The sequence below is a fragment of the Pseudophryne corroboree genome, chromosome 1 (assembly GCF_028390025.1).
Source record: "Pseudophryne corroboree isolate aPseCor3 chromosome 1, aPseCor3.hap2, whole genome shotgun sequence".
Lineage (NCBI taxonomy): Eukaryota > Metazoa > Chordata > Amphibia > Anura > Myobatrachidae > Pseudophryne > Pseudophryne corroboree.
Window position 1 is genome coordinate 742,985,771 of NC_086444.1, and position 17,543 is coordinate 743,003,313.

The 17,543-nt window shown below is 45.7% G+C and overlaps 1 protein-coding gene across 2 annotated transcripts in view; it reads left to right on the forward strand.

The window, feature by feature from the left end:
- Positions 1 to 17,543, forward strand: part of ADAMTS10 (ADAM metallopeptidase with thrombospondin type 1 motif 10) — a 291,074-nt gene that overhangs the window by 214,500 nt on the left and 59,031 nt on the right. The gene's annotated exons all lie outside the window — the stretch shown is intronic.

A 17,543-nucleotide genomic window follows, 5' to 3' on the forward strand; every position in this document is an offset into this window, starting at 1 on the left:
TTGTAAGAGTCAGACGTGCATGCGCATTGTGCCGCATACGCATGCGCAGGACTGCCGTTTTTTTGCCTGATCGCTGCGCGGCGAACGAAAGCAGCTAGCGATCAACTCGGAATGACCACCATTGTCCTGTATACTGCTCTCTTTATTAGTATGACATGTTAGCAGTGTAAATTAATTCCTTTCTGTACTGAAGAATGAATTCGCAACACTTGCAGAATGCTTCAGTAAACTGTAGCTGTTTATAATGTTGCCAAAGGTGTATCACTATTTGTTCTCTATACAGAAGATGATTCATCCACTGACTGTCTATAAATATCACACTGTTATTGCTGACAGTTATACATTTTTCAAGATTAATTTCCCACTGTATTTTTTTTGTGTGTCTTACTCATATTCTTGGCAGTCTATTGATATTATTGGTAACACTTCTCATCACACAGTATATGGCTACGTCCGTTAGATAATTTGATATAACAACATCCCCTTATTTGCATTTATTCGATACTGCATCGTATTCACATTAATGCTTATATTTTTAGAAATGCAAACAGATGATTCTATTATGTTGCCACCCTAACTGTTGTAATGAATGCTGCTATAGCTGTGCTGTTACATCTCAGATCCACCAATGTTGTTGTCTAGGCTATTGATATTAAGTATTGTGGATACAAACAGGAGGGCGACAGCACGTTTTGTCACTCTGCTGTATTGAGAATGCTGGCTCCTATCTGGGCCCAGTGTGTGTGCGGTATCGCGCTGGGAATTCCCCGCTCTCTCCGTCTGATGGCTTCCACACGTGAAGCCGCTGCCGGCAGCGGAGATTGTAGGGGAGAGCGCTCACTTCAGCCAAGTGCAAATTAGCTTCACGGAACAATTATAAAGTTATTGACACATTGTACACATATTGATTTCACTTTAAGTTTGTAAACACCGATCGGAAGCAGCTTTCGATCGGTGTTTAGAAACTTTGGGGTCTATTCATGTAGAAAACGAAAACAGAATTGCTACTTATCACTATACATCGCATCGCTTCGATGCGATGTATAGCTGTAATAAGTAGCAATTCATGTATACTTACCCTTCCGACGATGCGCTGCGGTGTCTGGGGCTCCTGTGGTGAGGTCATCTCCAGCAGTCCTTCCCAATTTATTTTAATGCATATCCAATAAAGAAAAGTTATTTTAACTCTAAAAAAAGAACAGTGGTTGAGTGCGTCCAACAAAAAATGCTTCTCTTTTCTCTTTCTGGTTTTTGTATTGGTAAGAGATGTCTGAATGTAAATGTAACTTTACTTGTTAATATAAAAGCATACCTTAGAATAGTGTTTCCCAGCTCCAATCCTCAGGGACCCCTAACCGGGCATGTTTTACAGATCCCATTGGTAACACAAGTGAAATAATTAGCTCCACCTGTGAGTCTTTTAAAAAATGTTAGCCAACTAGTAGATCTAAAAAACATGCACTGTTAGAGGTCCCCGTGGACGAAAGATGCAAAACACTGTCTTGGAATTTAAATTAAGATTTTTTTTCTTAATTAGTTTCAGAAATGTAATTTCATAAAAACATCTTTTAATTGTTACAAAATGGCTAGTTGAGGTCTACACAGAGGGCCTGATTTGTATTTAGAAGAAAAGTAAAAAAAAAAACCACAAATAACTTGGCCAAAACCATGCTGCACTGCAGGTGGGGAAGATGTAACATGTGCAGAGAGATTTAGGAGTGGTGTGTCTTAACTGAGTTCTAAATTGCAGTGTAAAAATAAAGCTGCCTAACATCTGTGGGCTACATGCAAAAGCAGACACAATTTAACCCACACAGAAAAAATATAAATGTGTTTGCTCCCCTTGCACTGCGACATGGTTTGTTCCAAATGAAAAATGTACTTGCTTTTTTTGCTTTACTTCCAAATCAGAATCAGGCCCACACTCTACATATCGTACATAATAAAATAATATAAAAGTCCTTTAACATAAAGCCCTTTGAATTGCCACAATGAGAGTTGAGCTGCAAAGTGAAAAATAAATATATTCTTCTATTGTTTCTACTGTTTGGTGGGTTTCACCTTAGTGCACTTTGGGGGTAATTCCAAGTAGATCGCAGCAGGAAATTATTTAGCAGTTGGGCAAAACCATGTGCACTGCAGGGGAGGCAGATATAACATTTGCAGAGAGAGTTAGATTTGGGTGGGCTATTTTGTTTCTGTGCAGGGTAAATACTGGCTGCTTTATTATTACACTGCAAATTAGATTGCAGATTGAACACACCACACCCAAATCTAACTCTCTCTGCACATGTTATATCTGCCTCCCCTGCAGTGCACATGGTTTTGCCCAACTGCTAAAAAATTTCCTGCTGTGATCAACTTGGAATTACCCCCTTTGTTCAAAGCCCTGTGACTTCAGACAGTTTAAATTGACCTACAAATGAAAAAAAAATATGTAAATCTGTTGTTTGTACTGTTTGGTGTGCTTTATCCTAGTGAACTTTGTTCAAAGCCCTGTGACTCCATGCAGTTTGAACCAAGCAGCAAGTTCAAAAAAGAAATATATATATATATATACATCTATTGTTTGTGCTGTTTGGTGCACTTTACCCTAATATGCTTTGTTCACATGCATATATAAGCCAGATGTCTCTATGCAGTGATCTGAGAATTGAAAAATGGATCAGTTTAGAGAAGAGCAACCACTGCAACTGCTGCCACCAGTCATAATGATGATGCTAGTCCTTCAACGTCATCTACTAAAGCTGATGCTCAAGGACATAAAGGGTCTAAGTCAGGGCATCGAAAATAAATTGAAAAAATATACAGTGGTAAAGAAAAAAATCACCTCTAATAAAAGTAAAGTTTGGTGCAGAAAAATAATAATTTTGGCAGCATGCCAATCACCACATGCAGTGGAAAGGAAAGGCTCAGGCCTTGGCCTTTATTTGAGTGGTGGTTCTGCAGCTGTCAGCGAAGCATCTTCTTCTGCCTCTCAAGATGATGCAAAAACTTTTCACTCAGTCTAGACGAGGTTTCAAAAAAATTAAGTTCACTAAGGCAGTAGAACAAACTGTATGTTCACAACAGTCACACATCCCTGAGGAGAGTCTAGGAGTGTCCACGTTAGCTATGTGTGAGTGTGACATTTCTCACACTGTCCTTATAGAGAAGCTTCTTTCACCTCCTTCCACCATTTCTGCACCATCTGCACATGTGGGGAGCAGTACAAGTAAAAATGATGATGAGTAAATATTAGAAATTGAGGCTGCTTATGTGAAAGGGGAACAGGATGAAGGGGATATGTGTGTACTACTACTATCTGACACTGAGGAAGAGGATATTGATGATGTTGGTTGTGTAAGTAAGCCATCAGTGGCTGTAGTTCTTGCCCGTGATAAAAAGAAAGCCATTGTGATGCCTGGGCATAAAACCAAAAATTCCACCTCTTGGGTGTGGAGTTATTTGTACCCAAATCCTGACAATGTTTGTGAAGGCATCGGCTCCACTTCTGAGGCCAAAGGTAGTAGATGTATAGACATTAGCCATCCAGGCATCTCCTTTATGTTACGCCATTTGTGGCGAGTTCATGAAATTTATTTTACAAGATTATAATGTATGTAATTTACCACCCTCATCATCAGCCTTCTCTTTAGTGATCGGAGGTAGTCTTGCCAATAATTTTTTTTTGTTGGGGCCCAAAAAACCAAGCACTTCAGCCACAAAAGTGCTTGGCCTGTGGTCTGGTAATCTGTGCATGTCCTTTTTAATATCCAACATAAGGGTTGATGGGAGGCTATTCTATCATGCGCCACTTTTCATTTTTGAACAAATATAACAAGCATAAACTATAACCTGAAAATTGCAGCATTGAGGATGGTGTGTGTTGGGGGGGAGATTAGCGGTAGTTTGAGAAAAGCATTGGAGAAAATACAAGTGTCTGGTGAGAAACCATTCTGGTGCAGTCAGACAGTTTGTGTAGGCCAGTGCCGTAACTAGACATTTTAGCGCTGTGTGCAAGAAACGGCACCGGCGCACCCCCTTAACGCAAACCGGTAGCAAAAAATATAGGAGCGTGGCTTCACGGGAAAGGGGTGTGGCCACAAAATAATACCATTTCATATAAGAGTGCACAGTAGTCTCCATTATTCAATTTATGCCGCACAGTAGCGCCACTACACCAGGTAGAGCCCCTTTTACACCTTACGGCAGACAGCATCCCCTTTTTACACATTACGGCAGACAGCATCCTCTTTTTACACATTACAGCAGACAGCGTCCTCTTATTACACATTACGGCAGACAGCGTCCCCTTTTTTACACATTACGGCAGACAGCGTCCCCCTTTTTTACACATTACGGCAGACAGCATCCCCCTTTTTTACACATTACAGCAGACAGCGTACCCTTTTACACATTACGGCAGACAGCGTCCCCTTTTTTACACATTACAGCAGACAGAGTCCCCCTTTTACACATTATGGCAGGCAGAGTCCCCCTTTCCACCTTTAACACAGTACGGCAGCCAGTCCCCTTTACACCCCCCCTCCTCCTACCCTTAGGGTGTAGTGTAGTGTAGTGAAGTGTACTGTGGTGTAGTGTAGTGTAGCGCACTGTAGTGAAGTGTAGTGTAATATAGTGTAGTAATGCTGTTGCGGGCAGGCGGCGGCGGCTTCACAGGGACACAGGCAGGCGGGTGGCGGCTTCAGCAGCAGGAGTCTGGTGGGCGGCAGCGGCTTCCGTATTGCAGGCGAGGGGGGCCGTGCTACCGCTGGGCCATTGAGAAGGCTGCACAGACGCTGCAGCGGCTTGAAAACTTTCTCTGAACTTGAAGCCGCCCGCCAGCCTGTGCCCAGGTGGCAGCGGCTTCAGCGGGACACGGTTGTGTCCAGGCGGGTGGGCGGTGGCTTCAGAGGGACACGGGCGGGCGGCGTCGCCGTCAGCGGGACACAGGTGGTGCCGCCTTCAGCAGTCTGTGCTCAGAGCTAGCAGGTGTGATGCCCGATGGTGCGCCCTCAGTGCATTTGCGCTGTGGGCAAGGCACCATCGGCACACACCTAGTTACGCCACTGGTGTAGGCTTATGGTGTGGGCACTGGTTGGGTGATTATATTGTGCAATCCCCAGAAAGGGTGGGGTCTTACTAAAAAATGAGCCCAGAGTGGTCACGGCTTTCCCTGAAGAACCACAGAGCTCAAACTTGTTTTAAGAGGTGGCTCTTAAATCAGGTCTAAGGTAGCAGGTTAGTTCATGGCCATAATGTGCCAAATATAGTTCTTCAGTTCTAAGAGTTTGGGTGGGAGTGGGTTTTTATCCAATTCCTGGCCAGAACACTTTTTAGCTGCAGCCAGGATATTAGACACCAACTTCTTAGAATATTTACTAAAGTCTTGAGATGGGTACCATTGCAGGAAGGTGCAAGGAGCAGAGATACCTGAAAATTGTGGTCTCCAGCATGCCATTTAAAAGATTAAGGACAATGTCCCAGTAAGATACAATTACAGGGCAGGACCACCAGCTGTAGCCATAATCTATCTATCAACAAGGGATGGGGCGTACTAGGGAACCTACTCAACTTGTCAGTGGGATTGGACGACAGAATATGTCATATTTTGAGAAAACTCAAAAGGTCTCTGGGTGGGAAACAGAAATTTGCGCTATAGGTCATAGAAAGAAAGAGCCAACCACCCCTGCAAGTGAAATCTGTAAAATTGGTGGGATATTTAAAGTCTACCTGTATCCATTCAGCTATGTGGAGGTGAGGGGTCTGTGCTTCCTGGGTATGGACCAGAGACAGGAAACAGATGGCATATTTAGAAAGAGACCTCAATGTTGAGCCATGAAACCATGACTAGGGAAGCAAAGGAAATCACGTCCTGCCTGATCATCACAGCTGAAATTTGGGAGGCAGAAAACACATGTATATGCGGGATGCGACTGTTTGAGGATATTCAATTACCCGCACATACTATCAGGTGCAAAGTATCCCCGGGGGCGGGGGGGGGGGAGGCTATCTAATTAGCCCTGATAAGCCTGCGCGAAGCAAAATCCCCAATAACAGCGGGGCTATTTCACCTGAAGACACACAGGTTTCACTGAACCTGTGTGTTTTCGGGTGAAAATGCACTTTTTAACAAACAAGCTAATAGAATAGCCCGACCGCAAAACCCAAAGAAACATCAGGGGTTTTTACACCCGATGTCTCTTCGGGGCTAATTGAATGTCCCCCTAAGTCTTGCATCCGTTTTTTTTTTTCTTTAACAGTGCAGAACCTCCCCTCCCCCAAAATGTGCCAGGCAAGCAGCTGACAGCACATGCAGTTCAGATTATGGGTAGAAACTGGGTTCACCCATTATCAAATGTCTAGTTTCTCCTATGGGAAAAAAATTGTTAAAGATGGTGTCTGCATTACAGCTAGTAATAGTAAGATGGGTTAGGAGGTTATAGGGCTTAGGGCAGATTTAACATCAAGTGAAGTTTTTGTAATCACTCGTTACAAATCTTAAATGGTTCTCCAACCAATCAGCTGCTAACTGTCATATGTTTGGTTTGCTACAGCATCCTTGTGTGAGCTGACAACTTGTGGGCAGATGTGTAAAACAATGTAATGGGGGAGAAGTGGTATCAGCGCAGGTTATGTATTACAGCAGACAGGGGCGCTATGACAGAAAATATGAAAACCTTTATTTATCAGCACTGTTTGGATGTGACAAACAAAACTGAGAGGTATTTAAACTAGAGATGAGCGGGTTCGGTTTCTTTGAATCCGAACCCGCACGAACTTCACTTTTTTTTCCACGGGTCCGAGCGACTCGGATCTTCCCGCCTTGCTCGGTTAACCCGAGCGCGCCCGAACGTCATCATGACGCTGTCGGATTCTCGCGAGGCTCGGATTCTATCGCGAGACTCGGATTCTATATAAGGAGCCGCGCGTCGCCGCCATTTTCACTCGTGCATTGAGATTGATAGGGAGAGGACGTGTCTGGCGTCCTCTCCATTAGAATAGAGATAGATAGATTAGATAGAGAGAGATTGTGCAGAGTCGCAGACAGAGTTAGTTTACCACAGTCAGTGACCAGTGCAGTTGCTAGTTAACTTTTATTTAATATAATATATCCGTTCACTTCTCTCTGCTATATCCGTTCTCTGCCTGAAAAAAAAAACGATACACAGCACAGTCAGTCACACAGTGTGACTCAGTCTGTGTGCACTCAGCTCAGCCCAGTGTGCTGCACAGTCATCAATGTATAAATTAAAAGCTTATAATTAATTGTGGGGGAGACTGGGGAGCACTGCAGGTTGTTAGCAGGAGCCAGGAGTACAATTATATTAATTAACAGTGCACACTTTTGCTGCAGGAGTGGTGACCAGTGCCTGACCACCAGTATAGTATTGTTGTATACTACTAATATCTCTTTAAATATCAACCAGTCTATATTAGCAGCAGACACAGTACAGTGCGGTAGTTCACGGCTGTGGCTACCTCTGTGTCGGCACACGGCAGGCAGTCCGTCCGACCAGAATTGTATTATTTATTATTATATACCTACCACCTAACCGTGGTTTTTTTTTCATTCTTTATACCGTCATAGTGTCATCCTAATTGTTACGAGTATACTACTATCTCTTTATCAACCAGTGTACAGTGCGGTAGTTCACGGCTGTGGCTACCTCTGTGTCGGCACACGGCAGGCAGTCCGTCCGACCAGAATTGTATTATTTATTATTATATACCTACCACCTAACCGTGGTTTTTTTTTCATTCTTTATACCGTCATAGTGTCATCCTAATTGTTACGAGTATACTACTATCTCTTTATCAACCAGTGTACAGTGCGGTAGTTCACGGCTGTGGCTACCTCTGTGTCGGCACACGGCAGGCAGTCCGTCCGACCAGAATTGTATTATTTATTATTATATACCTACCACCTAACCGTGGTTTTTTTTTCATTCTTTATACCGTCATAGTGTCATCCTAATTGTTACGAGTATACTACTATCTCTTTATCAACCAGTGTACAGTGCGGTAGTTCACGGCTGTGGCTACCTCTGTGTCGGCACACGGCAGGCAGTCCGTCCGACCAGAATTGTATTATTTATTATTATATACCTACCACCTAACCGTGGTTTTTTTTTCATTCTTTATACCGTCATAGTGTCATCCTAATTGTTACGAGTATACTACTATCTCTTTATCAACCAGTGTACAGTGCGGTAGTTCACGGCTGTGGCTACCTCTGTGTCGGCACACGGCAGGCAGTCCGTCCGACCAGAATTGTATTATTTATTATTATATACCTACCACCTAACCGTGGTTTTTTTTTCATTCTTTATACCGTCATAGTGTCATCCTAATTGTTACGAGTATACTACTATCTCTTTATCAACCAGTGTACAGTGCGGTAGTTCACGGCTGTGGCTACCTCTGTGTCGGCAGTCGGCAGGCAGTCCGTCCATCCATAATTGTATTATTATTATAATATATACCACCTAACCGTGGTTTTTTTTTCATTCTTTATACCGTCATAGTGTCATACTAGTTGTTACGAGTATACTACTATCTCTTTATCAACCAGTGTACAGTGCGGTAGTTCACGGCTGTGGCTACCTCTGTGTCGGCAGTCGGCAGGCAGTCCGTCCATCCATAATTGTATTATTATTATAATATATACCACCTAACTGTGGTTTTTTTTGCATTCTTTATACCGTCGTCATAGTGTCATACTAGTTGTTACGAGTATACTACTATCTCTTTATCAACCAGTGTACAGTGCGGTAGTTCACGGCTGTGGCTACCTCTGTGTCGGCAGTCGGCAGGCAGTCCGTCCATCCATAATTGTATTATTATTATAATATATACCACCTAACCGTGGTTTTTTTTTCATTCTTTATACCGTCGTCATAGTGTCATACTAGTTGTTACGAGTATACTACTATCTCTTTATCAACCAGTGTACAGTGCGGTAGTTCACGGCTGTGGCTACCTCTGTATCGGCAGTCGGCAGGCAGTCCGTCCATCCATAATTGTATTATTATTATAATATATACCACCTAACCGTGGTTTTTTTTTCATTCTTTATACCGTCGTCATAGTGTCATACTAGTTGTTACGAGTATACTACTATCTCTTTATCAACCAGTGTACAGTGCGGTAGTTCACGGCTGTGGCTACCTCTGTGTCGGCAGTCGGCAGGCAGTCCGTCCATCCATAATTGTATTATTATTATAATATATACCACCTAACCGTGGTTTTTTTTTCATTCTTTATACCGTCGTCATAGTGTCATACTAGTTGTTACGAGTATACTACTATCTCTTTATCAACCAGTGTACAGTGCGGTAGTTCACGGCTGTGGCTACCTCTGTGTCGGCAGTCGGCAGGCAGTCCGTCCATCCATAATTGTATTATTATTATAATATATACCACCTAACCGTGGTTTTTTTATACCACCTAACCGTGGCAGTCCGTCCATAATTGTATACTAGTATCCAATCCATCCATCTCCATTGTTTACCTGAGGTGCCTTTTAGTTCTGCCTATAAAATATGGAGAACAAAAAAGTTGAGGTTCCAAAATTAGGGAAAGATCAAGATCCACTTCCACCTCGTGCTGAAGCTGCTGCCACTAGTCATGGCCGAGACGATGAAATGCCAGCAACGTCGTCTGCCAAGGCCGATGCCCAATGTCATAGTACAGAGCATGTCAAATCCAAAACACCAAATATCAGAAAAAAAAGGACTCCAAAACCTAAAATAAAATTGTCGGAGGAGAAGCGTAAACTTGCCAATATGCCATTTACCACACGGAGTGGCAAGGAACGGCTGAGGCCCTGGCCTATGTTCATGGCTAGTGGTTCAGCTTCACATGAGGATGGAAGCACTCAGCCTCTCGCTAGAAAACTGAAAAGACTCAAGCTGGCAAAAGCACCGCAAAGAACTGTGCGTTCTTTGAAATCCCAAATCCACAAGGAGAGTCCAATTGTGTCGTTTGCGATGCCTGACCTTCCCAACACTGGACGTGAAGAGCATGCGCCTTCCACTATTTGCATGCCCCCTGCAAGTGCTGGAAGGAGCACCCGCAGTCCAGTTCCTGATAGTCAGATTGAAGATGTCAGTGTTGAAGTACACCAGGATGAGGAGGATATGGGTGTTGCTGGCGCTGGGGAGGAAATTGACCAGGAGGATTCTGATGGTGAGGTGGTTTGTTTAAGTCAGGCACCCGGGGAGACACCTGTTGTCCGTGGGAGGAATATGGCCGTTGACATGCCAGGTGAAAATACCAAAAAAATCAGCTCTTCGGTGTGGAGGTATTTCACCAGAAATGCGGACAACAGGTGTCAAGCCGTGTGTTCCCTTTGTCAAGCTGTAATAAGTAGGGGTAAGGACGTTAACCACCTCGGAACATCCTCCCTTATACGTCACCTGCAGCGCATTCATAATAAGTCAGTGACAAGTTCAAAAACTTTGGGTGACAGCGGAAGCAGTCCACTGACCAGTAAATCCCTTCCTCTTGTAACCAAGCTCACGCAAACCACCCCACCAACTCCCTCAGTGTCAATTTCCTCCTTCCCCAGGAATGCCAATAGTCCTGCAGGCCATGTCACTGGCAAGTCTGACGAGTCCTCTCCTGCCTGGGATTCCTCCGATGCATCCTTGCGTGTAACGCCTACTGCTGCTGGCGCTGCTGTTGTTGCCGCTGGGAGTCGATGGTCATCCCAGAGGGGAAGTCGTAAGCCCACTTGTACTACTTCCAGTAAGCAATTGACTGTTCAACAGTCCTTTGCGAGGAAGATGAAATATCACAGCAGTCATCCTACTGCAAAGCGGATAACTGAGTCCTTGACAACTATGTTGGTGTTAGACGTGCGTCCGGTATCCGCCGTTAGTTCACAGGGAACTAGACAATTTATTGAGGCAGTGTGCCCCCGTTACCAAATACCATCTAGGTTCCACTTCTCTAGGCAGGCGATACCGAGAATGTACACGGACGTCAGAAAAAGACTCACCAGTGTCCTAAAAAATGCAGTTGTACCCAATGTCCACTTAACCACGGACATGTGGACAAGTGGAGCAGGGCAGGGTCAGGACTATATGACTGTGACAGCCCACTGGGTAGATGTATGGACTCCCGCCGCAAGAACAGCAGCGGCGGCACCAGTAGCAGCATCTCGCAAACGCCAACTCTTTCCTAGGCAGGCTACGCTTTGTATCACCGCTTTCCAGAATACGCACACAGCTGAAAACCTCTTACGGCAACTGAGGAAGATCATCGCGGAATGGCTTACCCCAATTGGACTCTCCTGTGGATTTGTGGCATCGGACAACGCCAGCAATATTGTGTGTGCATTAAATATGGGCAAATTCCAGCACGTCCCATGTTTTGCACATACCTTGAATTTGGTGGTGCAGAATTTTTTAAAAAACGACAGGGGCGTGCAAGAGATGCTGTCGGTGGCCAGAAAAATTGCGGGACACTTTCGGCGTACAGGCACCACGTACAGAAGACTGGAGCACCACCAAAAACTACTGAACCTGCCCTGCCATCATCTGAAGCAAGAAGTGGTAACGAGGTGGAATTCAACCCTCTATATGCTTCAGAGGTTGGAGGAGCAGCAAAAGGCCATTCAAGCCTATACAATTGAGCACGATATAGGAGATGGAATGCACCTGTCTCAAGTGCAGTGGAGAATGATTTCAACGTTGTGCAAGGTTCTGATGCCCTTTGAACTTGCCACACGTGAAGTCAGTTCAGACACTGCCAGCCTGAGTCAGGTCATTCCCCTCATCAGGCTTTTGCAGAAGAAGCTGGAGGCATTGAAGAAGGAGCTAACACGGAGCGATTCCGCTAGGCATGTGGGACTTGTGGATGCAGCCCTTAATTCGCTTAACAAGGATTCACGGGTGGTCAATCTGTTGAAATCAGAGCACTACATTTTGGCCACCGTGCTCGATCCTAGATTTAAAGCCTACCTTGGATCTCTCTTTCCGGCAGACACAGGTCTGCTGGGGTTGAAAGACCTGCTGGTGACAAAATTGTCAAGTCAAGCGGAACGCGACCTGTCAACATCTCCTCCTTCACATTCTCCCGCAACTGGGGGTGCGAGGAAAAGGCTCAGAATTCCGAGCCCACCCGCTGGCGGTGATGCAGGGCAGTCTGGAGCGACTGCTGATGCTGACATCTGGTCCGGACTGAAGGACCTGACAACGATTACGGACATGTCGTCTACTGTCACTGCATATGATTCTCTCAACATTGATAGAATGGTGGAGGATTATATGAGTGACCGCATCCAAGTAGGCACGTCACACAGTCCGTACTTATACTGGCAGGAAAAAGAGGCAATTTGGAGGCCCTTGCACAAACTGGCTTTATTCTACCTAAGTTGCCCTCCCACAAGTGTGTACTCCGAAAGAGTGTTTAGTGCCGCCGCTCACCTTGTCAGCAATCGGCGTACGAGGTTACATCCAGAAAATGTGGAGAAGATGATGTTCATTAAAATGAATTATAATCAATTCCTCCGCGGAGACATTGACCAGCAGCAATTGCCTCCACAAAGTACACAGGGAGCTGAGATGGTGGATTCCAGTGGGGACGAATTGATAATCTGTGAGGAGGGGGATGTACACGGTGATATATCGGAGGGTGAAGATGAGGTGGACATCTTGCCTCTGTAGAGCCAGTTTGTGCAAGGAGAGATTAATTGCTTCTTTTTTGGGGGGGGTCCAAACCAACCCGTCATATCAGTCACAGTCGTGTGGCAGACCCTGTCACTGAAATGATGGGTTGGTTAAAGTGTGCATGTCCTGTTTTGTTTATACAACATAAGGGTGGGTGGGAGGGCCCAAGGATAATTCCATCTTGCACCTCTTTTTTCTTTTCTTTTTCTTTGCATCATGTGCTGATTGGGGAGGGTTTTTTGGAAGGGACATCCTGCGTGACACTGCAGTGCCACTCCTAGATGGGCCCGGTGTTTGTGTCGGCCACTAGGGTCGCTAATCTTACTCACACAGCTACCTCATTGCGCCTCTTTTTTTCTTTGCGTCATGTGCTGTTTGGGGAGGGTTTTTTGGAAGGGACATCCTGCGTGACACTGCAGTGCCACTCCTAGATGTGCCCGGTGTTTGTGTCGGCCACTAGGGTCGCTAATCTTACTCACACAGTCAGCTACCTCATTGCGCCTCTTTTTTTCTTTGCGTCATGTGCTGTTTGGGGAGGGTTTTTTGGAAGGGCCATCCTGCGTGACACTGCAGTGCCACTCCTAGATGTGCCCGGTGTTTGTGTCGGCCACTAGGGTCGCTTATCTTACTCACACAGCGACCTCGGTGCAAATTTTAGGACTAAAAATAATATTGTGAGGTGTGATGTGTTCAGAATAGGCTGAAAATGAGTGTAAATTATGTTTTTTGAGGTTAATAATACTTTGGGATCAAAATTACCCCCAAATTCTATGATTTAAGCTGTTTTTTAGGTTTTTTTTAAAAAAACACCCGAATCCAAAACACACCCGAATCCGACAAAAAAAATTCGGTGAGGTTTTGCCAAAACGCGGTCGAACCCAAAACACGGCCGCGGAACCGAACCCAAAACCAAAACACAAAACCCGAAAAATTTCCGGCGCTCATCTCTAATTTAAACGTTACTACTCACTGGAGGCAGCTTAATGCTGATTGCTAGTAACAAAACGTGGCAAGCAGTAACATTAATTAACATAACAGAAAATTAACTTTGCTAAATTGGGACTTAGTTTGATTAAAAAAAAACATCTTTATATTGCTGTAAAATAGTTAGCTAAGGTATATACACAAACTCTACCAAGACGGTTGAGTACACACACACACACACACACACACACACACACACACACACACACACACACACACACACACACACACACACACACACACACGTATATGGATTTTCTTTCTTGATGTTTGCATACCTCCCAACTTTTAAGTTGTCTAAATAGGGACACACGCGCGTGCGCTCCCGAAAAGGGGGCGTAGCCTAAGGAAAAGGGGGCGTGGCTTCGCGGAGGACCCGCGATCGCGAGCCACGCCCCCGTTATCGTCACTGAGGGGGCATGCCCAGCGCTCTGTGAGCCGCTGGCATGCCCCCTCTCCCTCTGACTCCAGTGAATAGACGCTGTGCGCATGCGCACAGCGTCTATTCACCGCTGCTCGGCTAAGCAGGGCAGCGAGAGTCAGAGACTCCCAACTGCCCCCCCCCCCACCGCGGGACACTGCGGCCCGCGGGTGGGACAGCGGGACAGTCCTCAAAAAACGGGACTGTCCCGCGAAAATCGGGACAGTTGGGAGGTATGTGTTTATTAAGTTCATATTGGCCCTCATTCCGAGTTGTTCGCTCGCAAGCTGCTTTTAGCAGCTTTGCACATGCTAAGCCGCCACCTACTGGGAGTGAATCTTAGCTTATCAAAATTGCGAACGAAAGGTTCTCAAAATTGCGAAAACACTTCTCTGTGCAGTTTCTGAGTAGCTCGAGACTTACTCTGCCAGTGCGATCAGTTCAGTGCTTGTCGTTCCTGGTTTGACGTCACAAACACACCCAGCGTTCGCCCAGGCACTCCCCCGTTTCTTCAGCCACTCCCACGTTTTTCCCAGAAACTGTAGCGTTTTCTCCAACACTCCCATAAAACGGCCTGTTTCCGCCCAGAAACACCCACTTCCTGTCAATCACATTACGATCACCAGAACGATGAAAAAACCTCGTAATGCCGTGAGTAAAATACCTAACTGCATAGCAAATTTACTTGGCGCAGTCGCAGTGCGAACATTGCCCATGCGCAGTAAGCGGAAAATCGCTGCGATGCGAAGAAAATTACCGAGCGAACAACTCGGAATGACCACCATTGTGCATTATCTCTACACAAAAAAAAAGGTAAATATCAAATGTGCACTTTTTCTTTGCTTGACCACAAATGTTAGTGGCCAACTGTCCATATGAAGCTTTTTTTATATTGCACTAGCTGAAAACCCGTTCTTCGCTACAGAATTTAAAGAATGGAAATCTTTGTCAGGCAGCACCTCTTTGCTTCCCCGTATTGATGCTGTCAAAATGCTGGTGCTGAGGAGAATAATCTACCTCCTTCTCTGCCCTGTCCCACCTCTGATGCTGACCTGCTCAGTGCTGTAAATACTGTGACGACAGGCCAGGCTCCGCACGCTGTATGTTAAATATGTTAGGTTTGCAGACTGACTTTATGTGAAAGAGCCCTAGGTCTCCTTGCTTAGCTTCGAAACTAAAGTATGACCCTGACTCCACCCGTGTGTGCCTCTGCCCCTACTCGTGTGTGCCTCTGCCCTTACCCGTAGGCAGGGCCGTCTTAATAGCAGTGTAGGCCCCTGGGCACAGCAATGCACTGGGCCCCTGCCCATGCTCCAGCGGTAGGGGCGGGGGGAGCTATCAGTGGCAGCTTTGATGTCCCGCAGGCGGTAGGGGGGGTTCTATTTTCTGCTCAGCATGTAGGACCTGGAGCAGTAATTTCTGCTAATTACTCCTTTACTGCACAGATGGGGCGGGAGGGAGAACACTAAACTGTAGAAGGGGGCATTGGGGCTGAATGATGGGGCCCCGATACATGACTTCCAGGGTGGTAGGGGGTGTTAAATAGATTTCTTAGCTTTGAATTGGATAAAAAACTAGAGAGTCCCACCTTTCAAAGGGTAGTGTGGACTTGGGGATCAGAGTTCAGGAGCCAAAGCAATCCACCAACAAAAATATAAAACTGCATATTAGGCGTGTGGAGCTGGAGCAGGGACCAGCTGCTTGAAGGCTGATATCTCTGGTTCTGGCAATAGTAGAGACAAGCTGCCAGGATCCACTGAAAGGGGAGAGTCCCAGATTTTGGAGTATACTCCCAGAAAATCTCTAAAGTCAGACAGAACCCAAGATATCTGGTTGGGAAGAGCAATTAACAGGCTTGGATGGGGACCAATGCTTTGAAGTCCGATATCTCTGGTTCCCCAGGGCCGATTTTCAAAATCTGGTACCCCTGGAAAGAGGGGACCCTCAGCTATCAACCTAGGGCCCTTATACTCCTGGGGCCTTTGGGCAAGTGCCCATTGAGCCCATAAGAAAATACGGCCCTGCCCGTAGGTGCCTTTGCTCCTACCCATATGCCTATGCCCCTGCCCGTCTGTGCCTCTGCCTCCACCCGTGTGTGCCTCTATCCTTACCTGTGGGTGTCTCTACCCCTACCCGTGGGTGCCTGTGCTCCTACCCGTGTGTGCCTCTGCCCCTACCCATTGGTGTCTGTGCCCCTACCCTTGTGTGCCTCTATCCTTACCTGTGGGTGCCTCTGCCCCTACCCATGTGTGCCTCTGCACCTACCCATGGGTGCCTCTGCCCTTATACGTGAGTGCCTCTGCCCCTATCCGTGGGTGCCTCTGCCCTTACACGTGGGTGCCTCTGCCCCTGCCCATTTGTGCCTCTGTGTAAATTGCTCCAGGCATTCCAGAATTATGCTGAAAACTATGGATTTTTACATGTCACCCCCTTCCCACCCCTACCCCTAGGGGTGTCTTACCCCCACAGTATTTTCTTCCAGATTGTAAGTGATATGTGCACCAAGTTTGGTGTATATTGCTCCAGGCATTCCAGAGTTATGATGGAACACACACACATCGGTATATATATATATATATATATATATATAGCAGAGGGAATTAGGTGGCACTCACAGACTTGTAGCTTGTGGAATCAAACTTCACACAGTGAAGATGTTTAATGAAAAAACAGTGACGTTTCGGGGACGTATCCCCTTCCTCAGACCTGAGGGCGTTCAATCGGTAAGCTATTAATTTAGCATATATTTTAATGTCTCCGTTTAACAGCGCAATGGGGCGGTAGTTTTGGCAAGAAGTCAAGTCCTTACCTGGTTTGGGGATCGTGACAATGCGAGCCTCCAGCATCTCCGTTGGGAGAGTGCCCTGAGAAGTGATTTCATTATAAACTGTTACCAGAGATGGAGCCAGGAGGTCCTGGAGTGAAACATAGAAATTATTAATAAAGCCATCTGGGCCTGGCGCTTTATCTAATCGCTCTTAGCGCGTCCGTGGTGGACCAGGGGGCATTCAGCATTTCGAATTGGTCGTCGGTAATGTAAGGAAGTTTCAAATCAGCGAGAAAGGAGTTGATAGAGGAAAGAGTGGGCTGCGGGGTAGAAGGGTCAGTCGAGAGATTATAAAGTTGGGAATAGAAGTCAGCAAACTGATTTGATATCTCCAAAGGGTTAGATATTTTGGCGCCTGTTGGGGACATAATAAGCTTAATTCTATTCCTAACTTGTTGCGCTCTAAGCTTACGAGCAAGCAATTTTTCTGGTCTATTCCCCGCTAGGTAAAATTTCTGATGCATCCTGTTTAATGAAGCCTGGGAGCGCGCCATAAGCAATGTCTGAAGCTGGGACCTAATGTCAGCTAACTCTTTCTGGAGGGATCTCAAGGGTCGAGCTTGATTTTTCTCCTCCAGGTCCTTTAATTTACGCTCCAAATCATTCAAACGTTGTTGATGTAGTTTCTTAAGGTGGGCTCCTGCCTGTATTG